The 12,329-nt window shown below is 38.6% G+C and overlaps 1 non-coding gene across 3 annotated transcripts; it reads right to left on the bottom strand.

The window, feature by feature from the left end:
* Positions 1-3,648: 3,648 nt before the first annotated feature.
* On the bottom strand, positions 3,649-11,834 carry LOC107525178 (uncharacterized). Of its 3 annotated transcripts, XR_015713990.1 has the most exons (7): positions 11,760-11,834; positions 11,576-11,680; positions 11,297-11,463; positions 9,945-10,044; positions 9,667-9,774; positions 7,837-7,948; positions 3,649-3,964 (listed from the first exon to the last, which is right to left on the bottom strand). It is a non-coding gene; the product is annotated as an uncharacterized LOC107525178 (transcript). The 3 variants fall into 3 exon arrangements; XR_015713991.1 differs by lacking the exon at positions 9,667-9,774; XR_015713989.1 differs by lacking the exons at positions 9,667-9,774; positions 9,945-10,044.
* Positions 11,835-12,329: the final 495 nt, after the last annotated feature.

Below are 12,329 nucleotides of genomic sequence, written 5' to 3'. Positions count from 1 at the left end.
CAGTTTCTAGGCAGCTGGTTCACCCAGGTAAGCAAGGGCTGAACAGCAAGATGAGAAATGGACTTTTTCACCTCTCCTCCCCAGTAATGACCCCTTGTTTATTGTGATTTATTTCCTACTTCTGAGTTGACTTTCCCTGGAAAGGAGACTGCTTAATGTGCAAAGTTTTGCCGAAGAGTAGGGTGCATGAAAGATGCTGAGTTCTGGGCTGCACTCACACCAAGGTCTGCTATTGTAGATGATTGTAAATAGCATATTAAAATACATATATTAATGCCAATAGTTTAATTCAACAATATGTAATTTAAAGTGACAGCGCTTTTGGCAGGCCAAGTCTTGGTCTACCTATGCCCTTGTGTGGTGGAAAGATCTACTCATGGGGCAGTGGCATGGTCCAGACCCAGTACTCATTTGGGGGTGAGGGCATGTTTGTGTTTTCCCACAGGATGCTGAGGCAGTGTGGTGGCTCCCAGAGAGGCTGGTGCAGTTCACGGGGAACCAGGCGACTGACCGACGGGATGCAGCTAGATGCAGACTTAGATTTGTTGGTATTGCACCAACCTCCATTTGTAATGCTTCTGGTTAAGATGCAAGGACGCTGGTATACTAATGAAGGACGTGAAGTATTGCAAGAGTTAAATGAACTGTTGGGGAGACCTAAAAGATTCTTGGGACTGTTGATAGCCAGTGTTGCTGCTTTAGTTTCTATTATTGCTACTGCTGTTATTGCTGTTATTGCTCTTACTCAAGAAATACATACAGCGAGTCTTGTTAATGGGTTAGCAAAAAATGTATCTAATGCTTTGGGAGCTCAAGAAAGAATTGATAAGAAATTAGAGGATAAGTTGAATGCCTTAGAAGAAGCTGTGTTACTTATAGGAGATCAAATTCAAAGTGTGAAGGTTAAAATGTCACTGCAATGCTCAGTTTCAATGAATGGGGGGGGTGGGATAGGGTGAAAAACCATCTTATAAGGACATGGTTCGCGGGCAAGGAGGGACGCTTCCTGCCACAACCATCTTCTTGGCCATGTTAGCGCTCTTGATGAGCCAAGCTCCTGTGGCATGGGCCAAAGTATATTGGGCTTATGTGCCTGATCCCCCAATGCTCCATGCTGCAGAGCCCTGTTTATACCAACTACACATAGGGGCTTGGGGGGTTCAGCAGTGGCCACATAGCTGCCTTCCGTCAGTCCAATTTCAGCTTTGCAGGGACTACTGGAGGGCTGCCCATTTGTCTCTCTGCCATCACTGAGGCCACAGGGTGTGTCACTCTTGACACAACCACGCACCAGACATGGATGCCTCAGTGGTACCTTGATGTGACTATTAATAACTCCACCTACAGAATAAGAGCAGGAAATTACATCCGGTGGAGAGTAACCCTCATGGGACTACAAAACAATGGGGCTCCAAAACAGGACAGTGGGGAAGCCCCTGATGTCCCTCTGTGTGAGCCAGACACTAAGAACCATACCAGGGGGCCTGTATGGGCTACCTGCAGGAAGGATAAGGCCACGGTGTGGAGCATACCCGGGGTCAATGAGATCTTGCAGGACTGGAGCCCCTACAAGGCCAACCTTACTGAGCTTGGATCCACTCATCGGTGGACTGTTGAGGGCCTTTGGACAATTCCCAGGGGAAGGCCACAAACACAGCTGTGGGGGTTGGCTGCAGCCATGGGACCTAATATGTCCATAACAAATGACGAACGAGACCACATCCAGGTTGGCAGACTCTCAACTGAGCGGTATCAATAGGCTCAGGCCTGCGTGCCACACCCTTGGGGGCTTGTCCTCGGGACTGTAAAAATTACCAAAAGTGATTGGGGGTATAATGTGACCTGTAACAGCTGTACTCTTGCCAACTGTGTAATGGGGGTGGCCTCGGGTACTCAGGTCTTAGTGGTGCAACAACCCGCCTTTATGATGTTGCCTGTCAATGTGTCAGGTCCGTGATATCATGATGAGGGGCCCCAGCTGTGGAGAGAAGTAGAGCATGCTTTAGCACCACAGACGCGCCAACTCTTCGGTCTCCTGATAGCGGGCATCGCCGCCCTAGCCTCCCTCATTGCCATGGCTGCCACTGCTGCCGTGGCCCTCACAAAAGAGGTACAGACTGCCCATGCAGTCAACCAACTGTCTAAAAGCGTGAGCATGGCCTTAGGAACTCAGGAGGCCATTGATATCAAGTTAAATGACAGAATTAATGCCTTATTTGATATAGTTAATTATCTAGGGGATGAGGTGCAGGCATTAAAAATGAGAACTTCCTTTACCTGTCATGCTAGATAAAAATGGATCTGTGTCACCCAGAAGGTATATAACAAAACCGAGCACCCCTGGGGAAAAATCCAACGCCATCTCCTAGGGGTTTGGCATGACAGCAATGTGTCCTTAGATATCCAGAGTTTACACAAGGAGATCTTATATATTCGTAATGCTCTGCAGCTAGATGAAGACTTAGGGATAACAGCAGAGAACATGATTAACAAAATCCTTAGCATAATGCCATCCATGGGAAGTGTTACACATTTAGCTATAGGACTGGCTTGCTTGGCTTTCTTAATCCTTACAATAATGCTATGTTTACCCCTCTTCCTAAAATTGGGTATAAAAGGGATTAAAGAAATTTGCCGTGATCGCCACATGCTGCACCTGCAGGCAATAGAAACCGGTGTCTCAAAGTAATAAATAGGGGGAAGATGTGGGGAGCCGCTGTGGCCCCAGGAACGGAGCTCACCCAGGCAGCTCCTCTGTGCCTAGGGCCACAGCAGCTCACCCACATCTACCTGGGAGCAGGGGAGCACATCTGCAGCTCACCCAGGCACTGTGCCTGGGGCCACAGTGGCTCCACACAACCTATGAACCAAGAAGTCACAGTTCAATTCCGGTCAGGGCACATGCCCCAGTTGTGTGTTCTATTCCCAGTAGAGGGTGTGCAGGAGGCAGCCAATCACTGACTCTCTCTCATCATTGATGTTTCTACCTCTCTCTCCCTCTCTCTTCCTCTCTCAGAAATCAATAAAAAACATATTTTAAAAAAGGATAATATATCAAGACAAAGGGGGGTACAGCATTTTTATTTTTTATTTATTTAATTTATCTTCGTTATTGAAAGTATTACAGGTATTCCATTTGCTTTTTCCCACATTGACCCCCTCCACCTCACTCCCACCACTTCCCCAGGACTTCACCCCATTATTGTCTGTGTCCATAGGTTATGCATATATGCATATAACTTCTTTGGTTAATCTCTTACCACCCACCACCCCCCTTCTCTCTTCCCTCTGAGATACAACTGTCTGTTGCATGCTTCAGTGTCTCTGAGTCTATTTTGTTTGTCAGATTCTTTTGTCATTAGCTTCTTCATGTAGTGCTGGTCTGGTGGTGGTGAACTCCTTTAGCTTTTTATCTGTGAAGCTCTTTATGACCTTCAGTTCTAAATGATAGCTTTGCTGGGTAATCTTGGTTGTAGGTTCTTGCTTTTCATCACTTTGAATATTTCCTGCCACTCCCTTCTGGCCTGCAAAGTTTCTGTTGAGAAATCAGCTAACAGTTGTATGGGTGCTCCCTTGTAGGTAACTAACTGCTTTTTTCTTGTTGGTTTTAAGATTCTCTTTTTGTCTTTATCCTTTGGCACATCATTTTAATTATGATGTGCCTTGGTGTGGGCCTCTTTGGGTTCCTCTTCTTTGGGACTCTCTGTGCTTCCTAGATTTGTAAGTCTATTTTTTCCACCAGGTAGGGGAAGTCTTCTGTCATTATTTTTTCAAATATTTTCAAATTCTTGCTCTCTTCCCTTTCTTCTCCTTCTAGTATTCCCATTATGTGAATGTTGGGCCACTTGAAGTTGTCCCAGAGACACCGTACACTTTGTTGATATTTCTGAATTCTTTTTTCTTTTTGCTCTTCTGATTGGGTGTTTTTTGCTTCCTCATATTCCAAATTGCTGATTTGATTCTCCTAAAAATTATTAAACCACCATCATTAGGACTCATGGCCACACAAACAAAATGATGGCACCACTTTGAAAAGCATGTAACTTACCAAGATAGACATACATATTTATGTTCTTAAAACAAATTAAAGAGATTTCACCAAGAATATTAGAATTAGGCATCTAATTTTTTTAAGTGGTTCTGATAAGGAAAACAAAGATGTTAGAAATGTTTTAAAAAGAAATTCTCAAATGCAAATATGCAAAGCCATCTGCTGAGACCATTACTTCCTTAACATTAGCAAACATCATGTTACCCTATGTAACTTAAAAACAAAATAGAGCAAAATGAAACAAAAATGACAAAACCGTATGTAAACAGTGGATTGGGAGGAGGAGAAGGAAGGGAAATAGACTAGAAGCATCTATTTGAAGATTCACAAGCATAATCAGAAGGGTTAAGAGGAGGAAAAGGCAAAAAGATAATTATGAATGGGTTGTTTACTTTCTGGTATCTCTTAAGCAAAACCCTAAAGGAGAACAGAGCTTTTCTTTTAGGGAAACCAAAATGTCTAGCCCTTTAAATAATGCCACAGAAATGGACATCTCCCAAAGTATCAGTTTATAGTCTACTAGATAAGTGGTTCTCCAATTTTAGTTTTTATCAACCATTAAAATTAAAAAAGAAACAACACAGAACGTTGGGGGAACCAATAAAGAATTGCCAACATTAGATATGAACATGAAAAATAATGAACGAAAGGTACTATCTCTCAATATCATTTTGTTGTAACCATATACTAAAATCACAACAATTTTAATACCAAATAAAGTATGGAAAACATAATTTAAAAAATATTTTAAAAATATAACTTAAAAAATACTCATTGTATGCTTTATTCATTTCACTGCAGATCAGTGAACTCTATAGGATAGCACTGGCCAGCAGACTTAAGTCTTTAATTACTTGGCCAAGGCATAGGACATATGAGTGAAGGCCTTTTGGAATAGACTAAACCCATCCTCGGGCCCATTTTATCAAGCTCAAAACCCTACCATCTTCCCATTAATCTTCAGCAGATAATGGAAGCCATTTGGCAGAACTTGCTCAACTTCCTCCCCCTTTTTAACCCTAATCAAAAGACTCATTTCTATCCACAGTTAGTTTTAGCTGCTTCCCTACATTTTCTGTGGAAAAGGCTTCTTTCACTTGGTTCCACAGCCTTCTGACTCCTCAGACATGCTAAATCCATAATCAACCTCCTTACCAAGTGTAGGGGATTAAAATGCTTTGACATTCCTCCCCCTGAGAGGTGGAATCTATGTACTCTTCCCTTACACCTGGGTAGGCTCCATGACTGCCTTGACCAACTGCATAGGTAGAAGTGGCACAGGTTTAGTTTCTGATCCCAGGCTTTAAGAGACTGGCAGCTTCCTCTTCATGTCTCTTGGAATAATCTCTCTAGGAACCCTGGGCTGCTGAAGAAGCTTCAGTTGATGGCCCTGATAATGTCTTGGAACCGTCTGACTAGACCATCCACCAGCTGAATTCTAACAAGTGACCCCAGTAATGTCATGTAGGTAGGAGAATTGCCTACCTGAGCCCTGCTCAAACTAATCCATAAAACCATGTATTAAGCCAATAAATTCTGGTTTCATTTTTTTTATATAGCCATAGATAACTAGAACATGAGTATCTGCAAGACCTCTGTTTCTCTTCCAGCTATTTTCTTTTGGAATATAAACATATTCAAGCCTTCTTAAAATTTTCCATTTTACCCTAAATCTCCTTTTATATACCATTTACCTTTATTTTCTCTTTCCTTTCATCTATGCTCCCACCTTTCATTCTCCATCTTTCTGCAACGGCGCTTCTTCCCTAACCATGCTGTCAGCATAGGTAGCTAGTTACTGACATAAGGAAGAAAGCTAGTTATTGATATAAGGAAGAAAGTAAAAGGGAACTAAATCTTAATAAACTGGAAAGCTGAAGCAGTAGCAGGATAGCATTCCATCTATTGTACTGGTAAAACACTCATTCACACACTCCAGGAAACTGGAAACAGACAGGAAAACCTCCTCAGGGTGCTAAAAGCCCAGCACTAGAGGGAGGGGAGGGAATTCCTCTGCTGGGCACATGAGCAATAGAAACTAGATGAAGTAACTAAACTTTTGGACATGCACAGTGAGAGTCAGGATGACCAAGTAGAGGGGCAGGGCCTACCCTGGTAATAACTGGGCAGGTAATCAGATTGGATAAAAGATGCAAAACCCCAATAGAATTTCCTGGGAGGAAGCCTGAGAAAAGTTAAAAATTTGGGTTGTATAGTTTGAATGATTCTTTGTTCTTTATCTGAACCAGTGCCTGCCCACCCTCCACATCCCTGAGGGTGTATTAATTCCCCTTTACTCACAATAAAATCTTGCTGTCACATTTAAACTTCTACACATGCGAGTTTGAAATTATTTTCCCATGACACCACAAAAGAACTCATCACCTTTACTGGCAACAACGCCAATAAAATTATTTTTGCCAAGATCAGTAATGCTTAGGTTTTGCCAAATACAAATAGTGAATTATCAGTTCTTACCTTACTTGACTCCTGAACACTCATTGCTTTAGAAAACTCTCTCCTCCCCTGGTCTCAATACGGCTCCCTCTTGCTTTTCTTCTTATCTTACTTGTAACTCTTCTTACCCTGATCTCTTCTTGGCTGCTGTGCCTTAAATATTGAGATTTCCCCCAAGGTTCTCTTGTTTTCTTGTCTCTTTACTACATGCTTTTCAAAGTTACATCAATGCTATTTTCACACTTTATATAGATGCTGTATCCTGAGAGCTTTAAGTCTGTATTTCTAACCTAGACCTTTCTCTAGAACCTAATGGCCAACTCCTTACTGGACAGCTAGCCCCATTTAAACCTGGAGGTGTTCAAACTCAACAAAAGCAAAAATCACCCCCTACAGCCAGACTGCCATTCCACTGTGCTTCCTAGTTCCACCATCTACTTGCAAGTTACATTTGAGTCCTCCTTTAGCCATGCTCATATTGATTCTACCAACTTAATATATCTAAAGTTGGTTTATTCCTTGCTATCCTATTTCTAACACCATAGTTAGAATTTTGTCATTTCTTATTACAGACCCTTCTGGCCTCCAGAGTCAATTCACTCTCGAATGTCATGGGAAAGTGTTCATCCTAAGGTACAAATCTTATCAGACCACTCCTTTGCTAAAACCCTTTAGTCCCTCCCCAGCAGCTCAGGTTAACTTCAAATTCCTTAACATGGCACACCCAGCCCTTACCTATACCTCTAATCTCTTGGCTCTTTCACTTGTGCCCCTATAGTCAACTATATGAAAATACTTGCAGTTTCACAAATTCACTGTACTTTCTCATAGTGCCAGCCTCTGTACTGCTATTCCCCCACATAAAAGTCTCTCCCTGATTTCTAAACCAAATTAACAGTAACTTTTGGTTTAAAGCTCAATTTAGCTCTAATCTTCTCAGGAAAACTCTCCTTGCTCCCCCATTCTGTCTTAGATAACTTTCCTATGTGTTTCCTGTGTGTTCCTCTCTATGAAAACATGTATTAAAACACAGTGTTCTATATTTAATAGCTGCTTATATAGAAGTCTGTCTGAGCATTAGACTAAGACCTCCTTGAAGGCAGGGATTTAATTTTTACCTCAATTCTCCAAACATATTCTGGCACACAGTAGATAGTCATAGCTACTTGTTGAATGATGAAATGAATGAATGAGTAGCCTGTGTATTTAGTTGCCAGATTTACTAGTTTCACATAGACTTTAAACAATATTACAAAAAAATTATAAGATTCATGAAAGTATTTCTTTCCACAAGCAAATAATGCTAAAAGGGCTGTATCAAAATTCACCTTCTCAGCTTTCCCTTGCTTGAATGAAGGACAGAAATCTTTTTTGCTTGTTTTGAAACCAGTAAATGGAACCTTTAATTCAAGCCCAATGTCATTTCTTAGAGACTCAGAGCTAGAAACAAGAGAAACAAGAGAAACAAGAGAAAATCATATCATACATTTAAGAGGAAAATTGTCAGGCAATATTAAACAATAAGCACCAGTACACTAATCAAAGGGTGCTTATCTAAGTCTCTTGCTTCATACAAAAGTGCAGTAAATATCAAAGCATTAAATATGTACCTTACATATTTGGTACAGAATATTTTATTTCAAAATTTCAAAATAATTTATTATCAAGATATCATAAATTCAGTGACTGACCAATATTCTAAAATATACAGATAAAGAATAACAGATACAAGCAGGATTAAAATAATTACAACCTCATTGATTACAACTACCCCAAATTATATAACTGTATCTAAAGGTGTATTACAAGAAACAGAAAAATGGATTAGAGGGCCAACTTGATCAGCAAAGGTAGGTTCCTTCCATATAAAAATTTGTCAATTGCCCAGCTGGAGTGACTCAATTGGTTGAGTGTTGTCCTGTGCACCAAAAGGTTGCCAGTTGAATTCCTGGTCAGGGCACATACCCAAGTTGCAGGTTTGATCCCAGGTCAGGGCACGTATGGAAGGCAAAGGATCAATGTTTCTCTCTTATCTCTGTCCCTCTCTCTCTCTCCCCTTTCCTCTCTCTAAGCATGTCCTCAGGTGAGGATTAAAAATGAATAAATAAATGAATAAATAAACATTTGTCAATTATTAGACATTTTCTAGTTCTACCATTTTTCTAGAACTTCTCCAGGATTTTGATTAACTAATTTGACTAATTTTTATAAAATTTCCCTAAGAAACTTAAAAACCAATATTATCTCCTTTATTCCAAGGGATATAACTTGATTTGAAAATTTACTTGTATTTTTAGTAGTAGAGTTCTGAGGAAGAATAAAGATTCAAGATGAATGAGACTCAAAAAGCAGTTGCAAGTAATACAAGAAAATCACAAAGCCTTCCAAAACCTTTCTCAACTTCGTATCCCGGATAAGGTTTAATATAGTAAATCTCCTTGAGGTTAAAATGTTAAATAAGACCAAGAAAGCTGCTGATATTGTTGCACTTATACTCACTTAAGTATAAGTGAGTGCATCTTTGGCTTAACCCATTTATTGTTTGCCAAATCTCTTCCTTGTTCAAAATAGTAAATGGTTACATTTCTACAAATAGTAGATAGTCACATTCTACAAATTCTGGAAGTAACTGACTCAAAACTCCCACCATCATCACACATGTCCTCAGCAATTATGTCCATTGTTTGTAGCCTTATGCTATATTTAAAACCCCCTTGAGAATCAACTTAAAGGGAAGAAATTAACAAAAACTGAATTTTTAAAAGCATAATACAATGCTAGCATTAGAAGGGTCTGATCACCAGTTAAACTGCCTATACAATGCAAGTTTGAATGCCAGTTCTAATATCTCTCAGATAGAGAAACAAAACCAGAAACTGAGAAGGGAGACAGAGAGAGATACCTTTTTAAGCGTTATTTTCAATAATTGGGGGTATAGGTTAATGAGTTCAAAAAAGTCATCAAGGAGAAGAGAAGATTAGTAGTAGGTGGATAATAGCTGAGGCTGCTCTTGTGGTTTAATTATTGAGGTTTACGTAAAATTTTTGTTTAAAGACAAGATTTTGTTTTAAAAAAGCTTGAACACCACCACTATTTAATTTTGATTAGTGATCATCCAGACTCTACTTTAACATGTCCAATGATGGGGAATTTACTACCTTACAATTCACCTTGCTCCCTTGCGGTCAAATATGATTGTTATGAAGTAGTTCCTTATATTTAGTTGAATACTCTGTAATGTGTACCCATTGTCCCAGCTCAGGATTCTGAAATACATAAAAAGTTGTAATCCTTCTTCCACAAAATAGCCTCTTCTATATTTTGCCTCATCCCCAGCACTTGAGCTAGTGTTCCACAACCAACAAGTTCTCCATACTTTTTTAATAAAATGTATACAGTTAAACTTGCTATTCTGAAAATGTGAAAAAAAACTAACCAAGCAAATAGATCAGTAGAAAAACATCCCAGGTGCTCACTGCAGGACTTCTGCAGGGGCAATCCATATTGTTCAGGCTTCATAGAACTTTCATTCTTAGCTGAAAGTTTTAAAAGGGGGACCACTTTAATTCTACAATCACTCGTGCTGTTGATGTTAATCACACATACACACCCTAATCAACAGCAGTTGTCACTTTTTACTCAATAGACTTTACAAAACAGTATTTTTTGAAACAGAAAACAATTTATCGATTTCAGTGATGAATCATGAAACCACCTAGGTTTCTATCCTTTTTCCACCAGATTCTAGAAACTTAGAAATAAGTTTGCTTAGAACACATTCAACTGAGTTTACTTATTAAGTTCTTATTTATAGATGAATGGCAGGGATAGGAACTATGTATGATTCTTCAGTAAGCAGCTACATTGTCAAAACATGGCATCTGATGTTTTTATTTGTGTGTGTGGTTTTTGCTTTTGTTTTTGTTCTGTTTTGTTTTGCTTTGCTTTGTTTTTTGCAGCTGCTCATCCTCAGAGCAAAGATGAGACAACTGGAAGCAGGCGTGGTTATGATCAATAGGAAGGGTGCTAGACAGGTGGTAATGAGCAGCTCTCTATTTTATTGGGAATCACATAAGAAGAAGATGCAGAAAGAACTTTGGTCACTATGGTAAGCCATTCCAGGGAGAACCCTGAAACTGCAGGGCCTGGGAGCCACTGGAATGTTATAAAACAGACTCACTAATCTTCCTTGAATATTAATAAAGAACATTAAAAAAGAAGGGGTATACTGAATCTTGTATCATCTGAAGTATGAGATTATACAAGATAATCTGAAAGTGTCTTTCAGCCCATTTTAAGAAAAATATTACCTTAATTTGAAAAGATTTCCTAGCTAATATCCCAAGCCTAGAAAAAACATAAATAGGCATTGACCAACAATAATTCCAATAGAATTTAATTTCAGAAATTGGAGTATATCCTTTTACAAGCCGAATTAAAGCTAATTTAATTAGCTTAAGTATTTGGATGTTGGTGAAACACTATAATACAACAGAAGTGAAGAATTTAGAAATGTGAGGTGGAATTGAAGCACTGACATTATCTGTGTCTAAAACAGAAATAAAACCACTCTATTAACTTAAAGAAGTAAAATAATTTATATGCAAGTGTTTTTGCAAAGCACAAAGTAAGGTACGATTCAAGGTAGTGGCCCTGGTTTTTAGGCAATCAGATAAGGACACAACATGGTTAATTCCATTTTAATGACTAAGAAATAGTGCAGTAAGTAGCTAGACTACCAAAAACAAAATAACAGTTTTACTGTGAATAAATAACCCTTGTGCCTACCACAATGCTATATTGGTCCTGTATACACATCTTAATCCCAGGAAGACGTCAGTCTTTTCTTCATAGGTAGAGAACATGTTTCCCTTCATTTTATTTACACTTGTTTTCTTCAGACTATGACCAGCAAGGATTACATGTTCTTTAAAGTATACAACATATAGTTAATCCTTAGCAAAAAAAAAAAAAAGGCATAAGTGAAAAACCAACTTTAAAAGGTATAATTTTCATAGTACTGTAGTTAGAAATTTTCAAATCTTTGGAAACTTGTTTTTCACTCACCAGTATTTGAGAAATATGTTTTCCAGTATTTTACCACAATGCTAAATTTCTTCATAGTCAGTAGTTCAGTTAAAGTAATATCAGTTCCATGCCCTGAAATACAACCTAAGAATATTTGTATTAAATATTTACCTACAGTTTCTGTTTGGAGAAAAAACAAATAATATGTCCAGTAGGCACATACCTTTAAAATTTTCAGGGATTATAAAAACAAACAGCAAATGTGCATTTTTCTTCTTTCCAAATCTGAGAGAGAAAAAAAATGTCACTTTGAAGCAAAATCATCATTCAAAAAAACTGAGATTCAATAACAGCTTATTAGGAACTGAACTAGAATTTAGAATTTAAAATGGTGGCATTAATATAGAAATTTAGTAAAAGTAGTATCTCAAATCAGTGAAGGGAAAGATAGATCACTTTAACAACTTATAAAGAAAGGGAATGTATTTTTATTTCAAACAATTGCATACAGAGAATTCTGAAGTGTTTTGCTAGGGTGGACAGTACAATTACAGATTATTTGAGAAATACAAGGGGAGAAGATACTTTGCTAAAACTAATATTTACTGCATTTAATACTTTATTTATGACAGATGCTTAAGGTTCTCTATTTCAGTTTAATGGGCAAGGAAATCCAAATTCTGAGTCTTTAGTAAACCCATGGCTTATCTGAGCAGGGATTCAGTCTGTTAATAAGAATAGTCTTTTTATTATTCATAACTATGGCAACCATTAATGCTTCATTCTTTACAAC

This window comes from Miniopterus natalensis, chromosome 2, assembly GCF_054644295.1.
Source record: "Miniopterus natalensis isolate mMinNat1 chromosome 2, mMinNat1.hap1, whole genome shotgun sequence".
Taxonomy (NCBI): domain Eukaryota; kingdom Metazoa; phylum Chordata; class Mammalia; order Chiroptera; family Miniopteridae; genus Miniopterus; species Miniopterus natalensis.
The sequence above is the reverse complement of the archived record's forward strand: the minus strand, read 5'-3'. Positions and strand labels throughout refer to the sequence as shown.